The sequence below is a fragment of the Aedes albopictus genome, chromosome 3 (assembly GCF_035046485.1).
Source record: "Aedes albopictus strain Foshan chromosome 3, AalbF5, whole genome shotgun sequence".
Taxonomy (NCBI): domain Eukaryota; kingdom Metazoa; phylum Arthropoda; class Insecta; order Diptera; family Culicidae; genus Aedes; species Aedes albopictus.
The window spans coordinates 170,620,020-170,633,287 of record NC_085138.1 but is presented as its reverse complement, the minus strand read 5'-3'; the positions used below and the strand labels follow the sequence as shown (position 1 = coordinate 170,633,287).

The 13,268-nt window shown below is 39.2% G+C and overlaps 1 protein-coding gene across 13 annotated transcripts in view; it reads right to left on the bottom strand.

The window, feature by feature from the left end:
- Positions 1-13,268, bottom strand: part of LOC109402762 (ras-specific guanine nucleotide-releasing factor 2-like) — an 839,143-nt gene that overhangs the window by 151,316 nt on the left and 674,559 nt on the right. The gene's annotated exons all lie outside the window — the stretch shown is intronic.

Here is a 13,268-nt window from a genome sequence, read left to right as displayed (position 1 = left end):
GTCATTGCAGATCGACTGCTATTGATCCCGTTACAGAGACAACACAGTCATCCGCAAGCTGCCTTAACGTGCAGTTTTCCATGAGACAATCATCTATGTCTCTGACATAAAAGTTGTAAAGAAGGGGGCTTAGACATGAACCCTGGGGGAGGCCCATGTAGCTAATTCGTGAAACTGTCAAGTCGCCATGAGCGAAACTCATCTGCTTCTCAAACAGCAAATTATACAAAAAGTTGTTCAGAATTGGTGAAAGGCCACTGTCGTGTACTTTGTCAGAAAGAACATCGACATAAACTGAATCAAAAGCCCCCTTAATATCCAAAAACACTGAGCCCATTTGCTGCTTTTGAGCAAAGGCAAGCTGAATTTCTGAAGAAAGCAACGCAAGACAGTCGATCGTACCTTTGCCTCTGCGGAAACCACACTGTGTATCTGACAACATGCCATTCGATTCAACCCATTTGTCCAGTCGAAAGAGAATCATCTTCTCCAACAGCTTCCGTAGACAAGACAACATCGCGATTGGACGGTACGAATTATGATCCGACGCGGGTTTCCCGGGTTTGTCGCGCGAGACTTCGATGAGAACTCTTTGGAACGTCGGTAGAAGAATGCGTAACGCGTCGTCCAGGTTCAACTTGCTTAAAAACCTCCCCGACATCGCTAAGAGGCGCTTGTTGAACTTGTTCAATCAGTTCCTGGATAACAACATCGTTCCGGATGACTGGAGACAAGTGAGGGTGATAGCTGTTCAAAAACCCGGGAAACCCGCGTCGGATCATAATTCGTACCGTCCAATCGCGATGTTGTCTTGTCTACGGAAGCTGTTGGAGAAGATGATTCTCTTTCGACTGGACAAATGGGTTGAATCGAATGGCATGTTGTCAGATACACAGTGTGGTTTCCGCAGAGGCAAAGGTACGATCGACTGTCTTGCGTTGCTTTCTTCAGAAATTCAGCTTGCCTTTGCTCAAAAGCAGCAAATGGGCTCAGTGTTTTTGGATATTAAGGGGGCTTTTGATTCAGTTTATGTCGATGTTCTTTCTGACAAAGTACACGACAGTGGCCTTTCACCAATTCTGAACAACTTTTTGTATAATTTGCTGTTTGAGAAGCAGATGAGTTTCGCTCATGGCGACTTGACAGTTTCACGAATTAGCTACATGGGCCTCCCCCAGGGTTCATGTCTAAGCCCCCTTCTTTACAACTTTTATGTCAGAGACATAGATGATTGTCTCATGGAAAACTGCACGTTAAGGCAGCTTGCGGATGACTGTGTTGTCTCTGTAACGGGATCAATAGCAGTCGATCTGCAATGACCACTACAGGATACTTTGGACAATTTGTCTACTTGGGCTCTTAAGCTGGTTATCGAGTTCTCTCCGGAGAAAACTGAGATGGTTGTCTTTTCTAAAAAACACAAACCGGCTAAGTTTCCGCTCGTTCTGATGGGTAAGACAATCACTCATAGCATGTCTTCACAATACCTCGGCGTCTGGTTCGATTCCAAATGCACCTGGGGGAAGCATATTGTGTATCTGATACAGAAATGCCAAAAACGAATCAACTTTATGCGAACTATTACCGGAACATGGTGGGGAGCACACCCGGAAGATCTGATCAGGCTGTACCAAACAACCATTCTGTCGGTTTTAGAATACGGTAGCTTCTGTTTTCAATCCGCGGCGAAAACACACTTGCTGAAGCTTCAACGGGCTCAGTACCGTTGCCTTCGGATCGCGTTAGGTTGCATGAACTCGACTCACACAATGAGTTTAGAGGTACTTGCTGGTGTACAGCCTCTGACAGACCGCTTTGCGGAGTTGTCGTTCCGGTTCCTCATCCGATGCGAGGTTGTGAATCCGTTAGTCATAGAAAACTTCGAAAAGCTGCTCGAACAGAATCCCCAAACTCGTTTTATGAGTGTGTACTACTGGTACATGACACTGGAGGTAAGCCCATCTCCGGTTAACACCAATCGTGACAACTTCTCAGACTTCGACAGCTCCTCTGTGGATTTTGATCTCTCTATGAAGGATGAGATCACCGGTATACCGGAATCTTTTCGTTCCATAGGTATTCCACAAATTTTTGCAAATAAGTTCGGGCATGTTAGCGGGGCCAGACAGTTCTTCACAGATGGTTCCAAAACCGATGATTCGACTGAATTCGGTGTCTACAACGAATTTCATAGCGCCACCTTCATGCTTCAAAAGCCATGTTCGGTATACATTGCTGAGCTCGCGGCTATATACTACACCTTAGAGTACATTCGCACTCTTCCACCTGAGCACTACTTCATTTTTACCGACAGTCTAAGCTCTCTGGAGGCTGTTCGGTCAATGAAACCGATGAAGCACTCAGCGTACTTCCTGAAAGAAATACGCCAAGTCTTGAGTGCTTTGTCCAAACGCTCATACATCATCACCATAGCTTGGGTCCCTTCACATTGTTCAATCCCGGGCAATGAGAAAGCGGACTCTCTGGCTAAGGTGGGCGCTAGCGAAGGCGATATTTACGAGCGTCAAATCGCCTTCGACGAATTTTTTGCATTGGCCCGTCAGGAGACCTTGATCAGCTGGCAACACAAATGGAGAGATGGAGAGATGGGTAGATGGTTGCACTCCATCATTCCACAGGTGTCGAAGAAGCCATGGTTCAAAGGGTTGGATTTAGGCCGCGATTTCATTCGTGTGATGTGTCGGTTGATGTCCAACCACTATTTGTTGAACGCACACACCTTCCGTATTGGGCTCTCAGAAAGCAATCTCTGTGTCTGTGGTGTGGCTTACCAGGATATCGAACATGTCGTGTGGGGATGCAATGAGTATCATGAGGTCAGATCTGAGCTGCATGAAATTCTCCGGGTCCGAGGAAAACAACAGAAACCCGTTAGAGAAGTGTTGGCAGGACTTGATTTGGAATACATGAACCTGATTTATCAGTTTTTGAAACGTGTTGATGTCAGAGTTTGATGTAGTACGTTCCTTGTTTTCGTTGTCCGCCTTTTGGTTTTGTTGTTCGCCCCTGTCTGTCGTCACCCCCCTTCCGTTTGTCCTCTTCTTGTCGTTTTCTACCGATAAAGTCTTTTCTTTTTGGTTCCGTTACAGATATGGACAATTTGTCCCATCAATGTTTTAGTATAAGTTAGCAAATAATTTAGTTTTAAACCCATTAATCCGTCCTTCCCATTTTTTTTCTTCTTCAATCCTTAACCTCGAAACAGCCGCGAGTACTTCGGCTTCCCAAACTAACATAGTTTTAAGGCAGTAATAAATTGTAAAATTTAGAATCATTGTAAAAACAAAATATTTCGGCTCAGTTATGCCCATGTGGCGCCCGAGCCTTCCAAATAAACGAATAAGTAAAAAAAAAAAATATTTGTTCAAATTTCAGACAATTGAAGAAAATATAATCTAAGGGTGTTCAAATTTCTTTCATACCAGTGCTACTTCTTCATTGTGAACGTTTTAAATTATTTTTTGACGTAGCTAAAAATTTCAATAAGGGGACGTCCATAAATACCGTAACACATTTTCTTTATCTATTCTTTTCCTCCTAGTAATTCTGTTTTATTGAGACCCCGATGTATTTGTATTGGTCGTCACACTATGTTGAATTCCCCCTCTCCTCGTAAAGCGTGACGTAAGTTATAGGTGTTCCTTTAGAATATTGTATGCAGGGGACCTTATTTGTATTTTAGGCAAAATCAGCATAGTTTTAATTTGTGAATTTTGAACTACATAAAAAGGTTCTGATTCTATCAGTGGTAGAGGGGTGTGGTTTATATTATTTTGTGTCAGTGTTGATGAACGAGAAAAAAAATGTGATGAATAGGGCTGTAGTATTAGAAATGTACTTTTGCTATTTATAGCGGAACAATTTTATCTTCTAATTTTTGTTGGCATGAAATGCCTACTGCAACACAGTTTTCTCGTAGCTTATAATAATTGGCTTCTTTAACGATGTTGAGATAATTCGATATTCTGAATTTGCACGTCAAACAAAGCCAAAATCCTAATTTTCGTGAATTTTTATGCCAATTTAAAATCAAATTTTAAGCTTAAATGGGAGCGATTTGTCGGACCACCCCTCATCGCAGTTTGTACTGGGCAGAGTTGTCAAACAGTTGCCCAGCTATCGAAAGTTAATTCCAAAAAAAAATCTTTTTAAAATAGATTTGAAATACCAAAATAAAGTTCTAACAATCTGAAAAAAAATCGAAGTGGAAGTGCTCTTTCGTATAAAATCAAAAAAAAAACAATACATTTTTTTTAATTTTGAAGACAGTAGACGATAGGTGAAACGGGTGTGGACAGCTTGAGTCATAAATCATAATTGAGCGGAAAATAAAAATAAACATCACTAATAACATTTCCCATTTCAGATCAACGAGTGGCTCCATTTTCGTTGTCTTTTCGCGTTATATTACAAAGTATTCTACCCCAGAAACAGCTTCTGCGCTAGGTCTATGATACACACGTAGTACTGAGAGCGGTGATGCCAATTCCGCTAAAACACGCTTAATACAAAAACAATCACAATTTCGCTAGAGGGAACCTTGTAGAAATCTCTGAATTCATTTGCCCCTGGAGGAATCCTTAGAGAAATTTGAAAGAAGTTTCTGAATCACTACCGAAATCACTGTAATTCAAAGAAGATTTCGAAAATAATCTCCAGAGAAATCCATGGACAAAATCCTGGACAACATGCCAATACAAGGTATCGAGTCATCGACAAAAATACCCCAACGAAGTATTGGTTTGGTAATGAGGACTGCTTGAGGTATTATTGAATTATAGAACCCGCACCATGTATTGTTTTAGGCTTCGCATACCTCAGTTTGGTATTCTACACCTATTCTATCTTGCTCGGGTATCTGGGGCTTCCTGGAGAAATTCCTAAAATATTTGGAAGGGATTCTGAAGAAATCCAAGCACGAGTTTCTGCAGAAATTCAAGGAAAAGGAACTCCTTGAATAGTCCTTCGAGAAATTCCAGCAGTACTAAAGGATTTCCTATGTTCCATCAACAGGAAATTCTGGGGGAAACTTTTGAAAATCGCAAAAATAATTCTTAGAAAATCCGTAGAGGAACCCCTGGTGGTATTTAAGGTAAAGGTAAGGAAGGTAAGGAAGAATCTGCAGTAGGAATTCCTGAAGACATCCTAGGCGGATTGAAGGAATTTCATACGGAATTCTAGGACCAAGAATACCAAGAATATCAAGAGAAATTCATTTTAGTTGGATGCTTCCAACTGCTGGAAATTTGTACCGGGAATTCATCATTGAAAAAATCTGGATGATTTTTCCTTGAAAATTCTAGAGGAATCCCAGCAGTAATATCCGAAGGAATCTCTGCAGGCATTGTTTGGGATATTCTTTGATTGAAGTCTGTTTTAAAGCATATCGTAAATTATATTTTGATATCAGTCGCAAATTCAGCATTTTTTTCGCTGAAACGAAATTTTAAATTGTTTGGTTCTTTTCAAATATAACGGGAGATGTGTTTGTTACGTAATGTGTATATGATGCCAAAATATATCAACTGATGAAATAATGGTATGCTGAATGAAAATAGTTATTTATGTAACGAGATGCAAAAAGTTGATCCGAAGGAGTTCCTGGAGGAATCCTCAAAGGATTTACTGGAAGAATCTCCAAAGAAATTCTTGAAGGAATCGCCGAAAAAATCCCTGGAGGTATCCCCAAAGGAATCCCTGATTCCAAGCAACAAACATGTTATATAAGAGTTACAACAGCGCAAGCTTTGGTTGTATAGAAGTTAATTTTACGTAATTCTAACATGTTGTTGGAATAACGTCATGTAAACTTCTATACAACCAAAATTTGCACTGTTGTAACTAATATATAACATGTGTGTTGCTTGGGAAGTGATCTCCGAAAAAAAATCCTGGAAAATCCCCAAAGGAATTCGTTGAGGAATCCCCGTAGGAATTTCTGGGGAAATCCCTGAAGAATTCCTGAAAGAACTTTCCTTAGGAATTCCTGGAGAAACCCTCGAAGAAATTCCTGGAGTAATCCCCGAAAGAAATCCTGAAATAATCCTCGATGGAATTCCGGGAGGAATCACCAAAGAAGTTTCTGGAGGAACCCCCATAGGATTTTCTAGAAGGGAGGAATCCTAGAAGGAGTTCCTCCGAATGAATTCCTGAAAGAAAGTCTGAAGGAATTTCTGAAGCAATCCCCGAAGGAATTCCTGGAAGAACCCCCGAAAGAATTCCTGGAAGAATCCTCGAAGGAATTCCTGGAGGATTCCACGAAGGAGTTCCTGGAGGAATCCTCGAAGGAGTTGCTTGAAGAATCTCCAAAGAAATTCTTGAAGGAATCACCGGAAAAATCCCTGGAGGTATCCCCAAAGGAATCCCTGTAGTGATCTCCGGAATAAATGCCTGAAAAAATTCCCAAACGAATTCCTTGAGAAATCCCCGTAGGGATACCTTGAGGAATCCCCGTAGGACTTTCTGGGGAAATCTCCCTAGGAATTTCTGGAGAAATCCCTTTAGGAATTTCTGGGGAAATCCCTGAAGAAATCCTGGAGGAACTTTTCTTAGGAATTCCTGGAGAAACCCTCGAATAAATTCCCGGAGGAATCCCCGAAGGATTTTCTGGAGTAATCCCCGAAAGAAATCCTAAAAGAATCCTCGATGGAATTCTGGGAGGAATCCCCAAAGGAATTTCTGGAGGAACCCCCATAGGATTTTCCGGAGAAATCCTCGAAAAAAAATCTGGAGGAATCCCCGAAGGAAATGCTGGAGGAAACCCTGAATGAATTCCTGGAGGAATCTCCGAAATAATTCTTGGAGGAACACCCGAAGAAATTCCTGGAGAAATATCCATAGGAATTCCTGTAGGGATCCTCGAAGAAACTCCTGTAAGAATCCTCGAAGGAATCCAAAAAAAAAATCCTGCAAGAATCCTCGAAGGAATTCCTGGGGAAATCCTTGAAGAAATTCCTGAAGTAATCTTCAAAAAAACAAATGCCTGGAGGAATCCCAAAGGGACTTGAAGGAATTCCTGGAGAAATCTCTGAAAAATTTTCTGGAGGAACCCCAGAAGGAGTTGCTGGTGAAATTCCCTAAGACATTCCTAGAGGAATCTTTGAAAAAAAAAATCCTGGATAAATCCTCGAAAAAATCCCAGAAGGAATCCCTGAAGTAATCTCCGAAAAAAATGCCAGGAGGAAACCTAGAAATTTGTGAATGGTGTTACTGGTAGAGGAATCTGCAAAGGAATCCCGAATCCGGTTGAATTTTTACTGGAGTTCCTTACATTTGGTGAAAGTCTTCGCAAATACTGCCATTTAAAAAAAAACAATTAGCGACCAAACCTGCTATGAAATCACGAGTCAACTACCAGCGAGCAAGAAGGAAGCCACCGTGTCTTCAAAATTCGCTGAAGTAGGATGTCTGCTATTCACGGCGGGTATTGGAACAAGCGAATATCTGCAAAACTTCTCCCCTACATGATATGAAATTTGGAGCCGCGGTCGTTTTTAGCTGCAAGGCACTTCCAAAGTGAGAGAGGAATCCAGGTCGAATATAAATCAAAGAGCGCGTGACAATTCTCCGGAAAACAAGCTGCAGCTGCAAATTTCAGCTGCTTGTTGTATTTGTTTTGTTCACCTTTGACGTTTCTGCACGCTGCACGCAGCCAGTTATTTTGAATTTGAGATCAATCTTTAGTACGCCGAAATAGGCGTACTAAGATTAAAACTCGGATTAAAATCATGGATGATACCCTTGATGATACCGCTTGGTGTTTGAGAAAATCAAGGATAATACGTGCTTGGCGTCTAATACGCTGTGGAGCTTACCGCCATAAAAATCCCGCAAAACAAACTACGACACTAACTGGTAAATTTAACAGCTGATAGTTTTTAACAAGTTCCACTTAAAACTAGTTTAAAACTGACATTGTTCCTGTACACAAAATACAGTGGGCAAAATTGAATAAAAAATTGAATCAATTTTTACCAAAATAATTACGTTGAACTATTTTGATAAAAAATGATTATTTACAAATACACATGAGACTCGTAACCTTAAACGAGTTTTTTTTAGATTTTTAGAGGGGATGTCCATTTATTACACATCGCAAGTTTTAATGCAGTTTTTTCTTTATTATCCAACTAGCTGTCCCGGCAAACTTTGTCTTGCAAAGCTGGTGGTTTGACAGCTGTTGAGGACGTCTCAGCAACGCACTCTAGATTGGTTTCATCTCAATCATGTCAAATTTCTTCGCGGCTCATGAAGAACCAGTATTATTTCATTATTCATGCTTCTTGATTGATTTTCGTAACTTTTTATGTACAAAATACAGCTACCATGAATACGAATCGAACCGTGTAAGAGTCACACGAATCAGTTCACCCGTTCGTGAGTTTTGTTGCCTCAAAGGGACGTCAAACTCATTTATATATCTATATATATAAAAATGGATTTCCGTCTGTCTGTCGGTCTGTCTGTCTGTCTGTCTGTCTGTCTGTCTGTCTGTCTGTCTGTCTGACCGCTATGCATTCGGAAACTACTGAACCGATCGGTGTGAAATTTTGTTTGTGGGTGCTGTTGGGACCGGGGAAGGTTCTTAGCTTGGTGCGAGACCTCTCCGGTCCTTGGAACGGGGGGCTCCCATACAGATGACTTTGCGGGAGACGTCCCTATGAAGCCGTACGTCAAAAACACAGTAGGCAGGCAGTACGACGTTTGCCGGGACAGCTAGTATATAATAAAGATAGATATAGATAGATACAGTCGAGCCTCTATTAGTCGATGTTCCTTGACTCGATATCGACTCATGGAGGTAATTTTTTCCATACTGAAAAATAATTTCTGGGTTACTATGATGGCCCCCCAAGAAAGCTTCCCAAGGGATTTTTTTTCCTTGAGTCCTTCAATATCGACTCATGGAGGTTTAACTGTATATATATCATTGTCCTTGCTCCACACCGCTTATTCGATTCGTAACCAGATTCTATGCCTTCTCCCAAAATTTGGGATCATTTTGTAGAAAATTGAGGCTGCACAAGCCCTTCAAATTTTGTATGGGAATTACTAAGGGAAAGCAATTGTTTTCATTCAATTGCCCGTATCATTTTCCCAAGTGCCCTAGAGGGTTAGTTGATCATTGGTATTTCTAGGCTACTCTATCAGCTACAACTTTGCCGAAGACTGCATTCAAATCGCATGCCTTATTAATTAGTTATCGATTTTTATCCAGAATCGAAATCTTTACTCATGATGGTTAAACTATTTGGTGGACATCACTGCATTTGGCAGTTAAACATAGTAGGCAGGGTTGTGCAGTTTCAGGATGGTTATTGTCAGACGACACTCGCTTTAACCATCACTTCATACGACAAACGCAGTCCATCAAAACATAATCGATTCACGCAAAAGCCACTCAAATCAAACCTCGTTCAATGCAGAGTCAACCACATCCAACAGGAGCGATCGTCTCTTGTTTTCGAACCATACGATGAAACAGCGAAACGAGTTTATGTTCTACGCCTTGCATTCATATTCGTAGGGCATACTATGTTTGTGTTTGTTGCGCCATGCAATACTGCTTAACAAATCGACCTTCATCCTGGCGCTTTCAGATGAGAGTCACCCAGCAGTGAGTGACATAGCTCTGCGTCGGATCGACTGTTAACAAGCGTTCGGCTGCTCAGGTAATTTGCAAAGATAGAGCGTGGTGCGGCAGCCACTGTATCAATGCGTTCGTCTCAAATGTGTTCGTAAGCAACATAGAGACGGTTGATGGAGGAAGAAGGGCAATGTTGATGTTACGGCTTTTTTGTGTTATGATAGTCATAATGCACAGTTATTACACATTCTTATTCCAAAGGGTCCAAAAATTACATCAAAACGGTTGGAAACACATTTTTTGCATAACTCTGCCACTGCATAACGAAATCGGTCCAATTTGTATTGACGAGTATCTGGCCTGATAATGTGTCGAATCCATACAAGTTTGCTTGGGTTCTTAACTCGTGTGCAAAAAAGACCTACTGCGAACTCTTGCCCCGCATTACTCTACTTACCATCTTCTACCTCAATATCTGGACGCAAAATGGACATCCAACAAAACGCCGATTTATTGAAGCCTTGTCAGGGATTTTGTGATACTTGTTTTTTATTTCAAATAACGGGACATCATTTTAGTTAACTTTATTTTTATTCATTCCGTAAACCTAGCTTACAATCTAAATACAATTGTTTTTCTTGCTTTGTTTTCAGTTACAAAAGTTTTCAAAAAAAATTGAAATAGAATTTGAAAGAAACTACAGTGAGGTATCTTAGACATTTTAGTAAACTTAGAATGTTATCGCAAAAATAATATTCCGTAGTGATAATATCACGGTTCGGATAGACTCTATTGTTTACAAGATGAAATATATTCGCAACTCAATGACATATTTTTCTTTCTATCGTATCTTCATTAAGACTTTGAATAAGTCAAAGACTCAAATTTGTAATGCATATTGTAATATTGTGAAATTACAGAAACATTGGTATCTTTAGAGGCAAAAATAATATTCCGTAGTGATAATATCACGATCCGAGAAGCTTTGTTTATGTATTCTAAATTGTAAAAAAAAATTGAAATAGAATTTGAAAAAAATTTCAGTGGCATGGTAGTTTCTATCATTGTTTTCGCACTCATGCGACCTTTGGTCATATGATGACGACTTTTGGATGTAGACTCTTGCTATCCGTAAAAATAATAGAAATAGAACTTAAAAAGAAACAACAGTGGTGATTCTTGTTTTGGCACTCATGCGACCTTTGGTCATATGATGACGACTTCTAAAGAGTAGAGTATTTTTCAAAAATAATATTCTGTAGTGATAATATCACGGTCAGAAAACCTTTGTTATGTAACCGCTTTCGCAAAAAAAAATGAAATAGAATTTGAAAGAAATTCTAGTGGTTGGATGCAAAAATAATAGAAATAGAACTTAAAAAGAAATAACAGTGTTGGTATATTTCATTTTCGTACTCATGCGACCTTTGGTCATTTGATGACGACTTTTTGGAGAAACTTTTTTTTTTGTAAAAATAATAGAAATACCTGGAACTTAAAAAGAAACCACAGTGAAGGCATTTTAAATTTCCGCACTCATGCGACCTTTGGTCATATGATGACGACTGCTAAGCAGAACTGATAATTGCAATCAATTTGCAAATTGTAAGTCGTATGTCTCATTTTTTTCTAGAAAAATCTATTTTTTTTTTCAACTTGCGTGTGACTGTCAAAGAGTGAACAACATTGTGTTTTTTTTATTTGTATACATGCAAAACCCTCGAATTGCCGTATTTGACATAAAGATTTCCGCAAAAAAAATTGAAATAGAATTTGAAAGAATTCAAAGTCTAGTTGGTGTATCTTTAAAATTCTCATACGAATAGGAAATAGAAAATATTGAGAAACTCAAGTGGTTGGATCTCGTTCTTATACGAATAGGAAATAGAAAATATTGAGAAATTACTGTGGCTTTGATGTTTCATCTTGCTTCGTTTAAATAATAGAAATAGAACTTAAAAAGAAATAACAGTGTTGGTTCTTGACTTCCGTATACGAATTATAAATAGAAATATATAGAGAAACTCCAGTGGTTTGAACTTGTCATATACGAATTGTAAATAGAAATATATAGAGAAATTCTAGTGGTTGATATTCCGTCTGATACGAATTGTAAATAGAAATATATAGAGAAACTCCAGTGGTGGCATCAAGCCTTCGCAAAAATAATAGAAATAGAACTAAAAAAGAACTTACGATGGTGGTAATCTTGCGTTGAGAAAAAAATAAATGTGATGAAATTCATATGAATCCGCTGCTTCACGCCGGTTGGCGTGTTTGAGGTTAGGAACGTTTTTCTCACAGAGTATGGCCCAGCGCATGCTCATACGCCATTGCATTTTTTTGATGAGTCAGTAAACATAACCTCCACATGTGGCTAATCTTGAAAAACTCTCACCTCTGGTCTCGTCGGAAATTTGGCATAGCTTTGCCGGTCGGAATACAGTACATGCTTTACTGACATTCGGAAATTGATTTTTGTGAACCTGTAAAGAACAGAAACGAAAAGTCATGTTAAACCAATCACTTACAATTTTTTAGAAGTTATAACTTTTTCTTCGTAAAAAAACACAATTCTTACCTTAATAGTTTGATTTATTATGCACTGAATGTTCGGAGTAACTTCAACTGATCGTATCCCAAATTTGGGATTACTCTTTCTGGAACATCAGGCGTGGTGTATCATCATTTTTCGTCGAATCACCAATTTGTTAAACAGCTGTACCAGTTTTTGGCTTTACGATCACTGATAACATAAACACTGTTGATATAACTATGACTATGACTTCACAAGAACAACTTCAAGATTTACTTCTTAAACACAAATGATGATAGTCAGTATGAATTCTGTGCATTTTATACATCTTTTTGGGTAGGCAATTTGAAAGTTACCATCATATCTACCCGGCTATTGATACCTAATAAAAGTACCTGAATGAATCGTTTCGAATCAGGCTGCAACATGAACATTGAATCACTTGTACCTACACTCCGCTCTGCTCAGTTTTGATCTGGTGTTTTTGTAGCACAACGTATCTTCGCCGAAACAATCCGTATCGTAACTGCATCAGCTTTAGCCTTTGGATTTGGTGACTTATTACAGAAATACTCTGGAACTGCTACTATGGTTGCACTATTTGAAAACTTCACTATTCACTTCCAGAAACACGTATGATGATGATCATTCAGAAAGCTGCGTATTTTATACATCGTTTAGGTATACATTTCTTCCTATCTCATCTACCCGTCTATTTGGGTAGCCTGGCTTACGCATTATGCCGAGGTGAAGAAATCTAAAGAACCTCACAGAAAAATATGTTAAGCATCCTTAGTGCACCCAGAATTGCAATTGAAATAAAAGTGTTACAAAATTTCGAATATATTTCAGCGATGGCTCAACCGATTTTCAACAGTATTTTACTAATATTTTGTTCAAATCTGAAAATTTCAGACAATTGAACAAAAAATATTCTAAGGATGTTCAAATTTCCTTCATGCCAGTGCAGCAGATATGATTTTTTTTCTCGCCCATTACTTCTTCATTGTGAACGTTTCAAAATGTCAATATGCTTCAAATGTTAAAATAGTAAAAAACTAATGTCATTTTCGATATTCATGCTGCACCGGTGTAGCACTTTTTCTGCACCGCTCAAGATAGTGC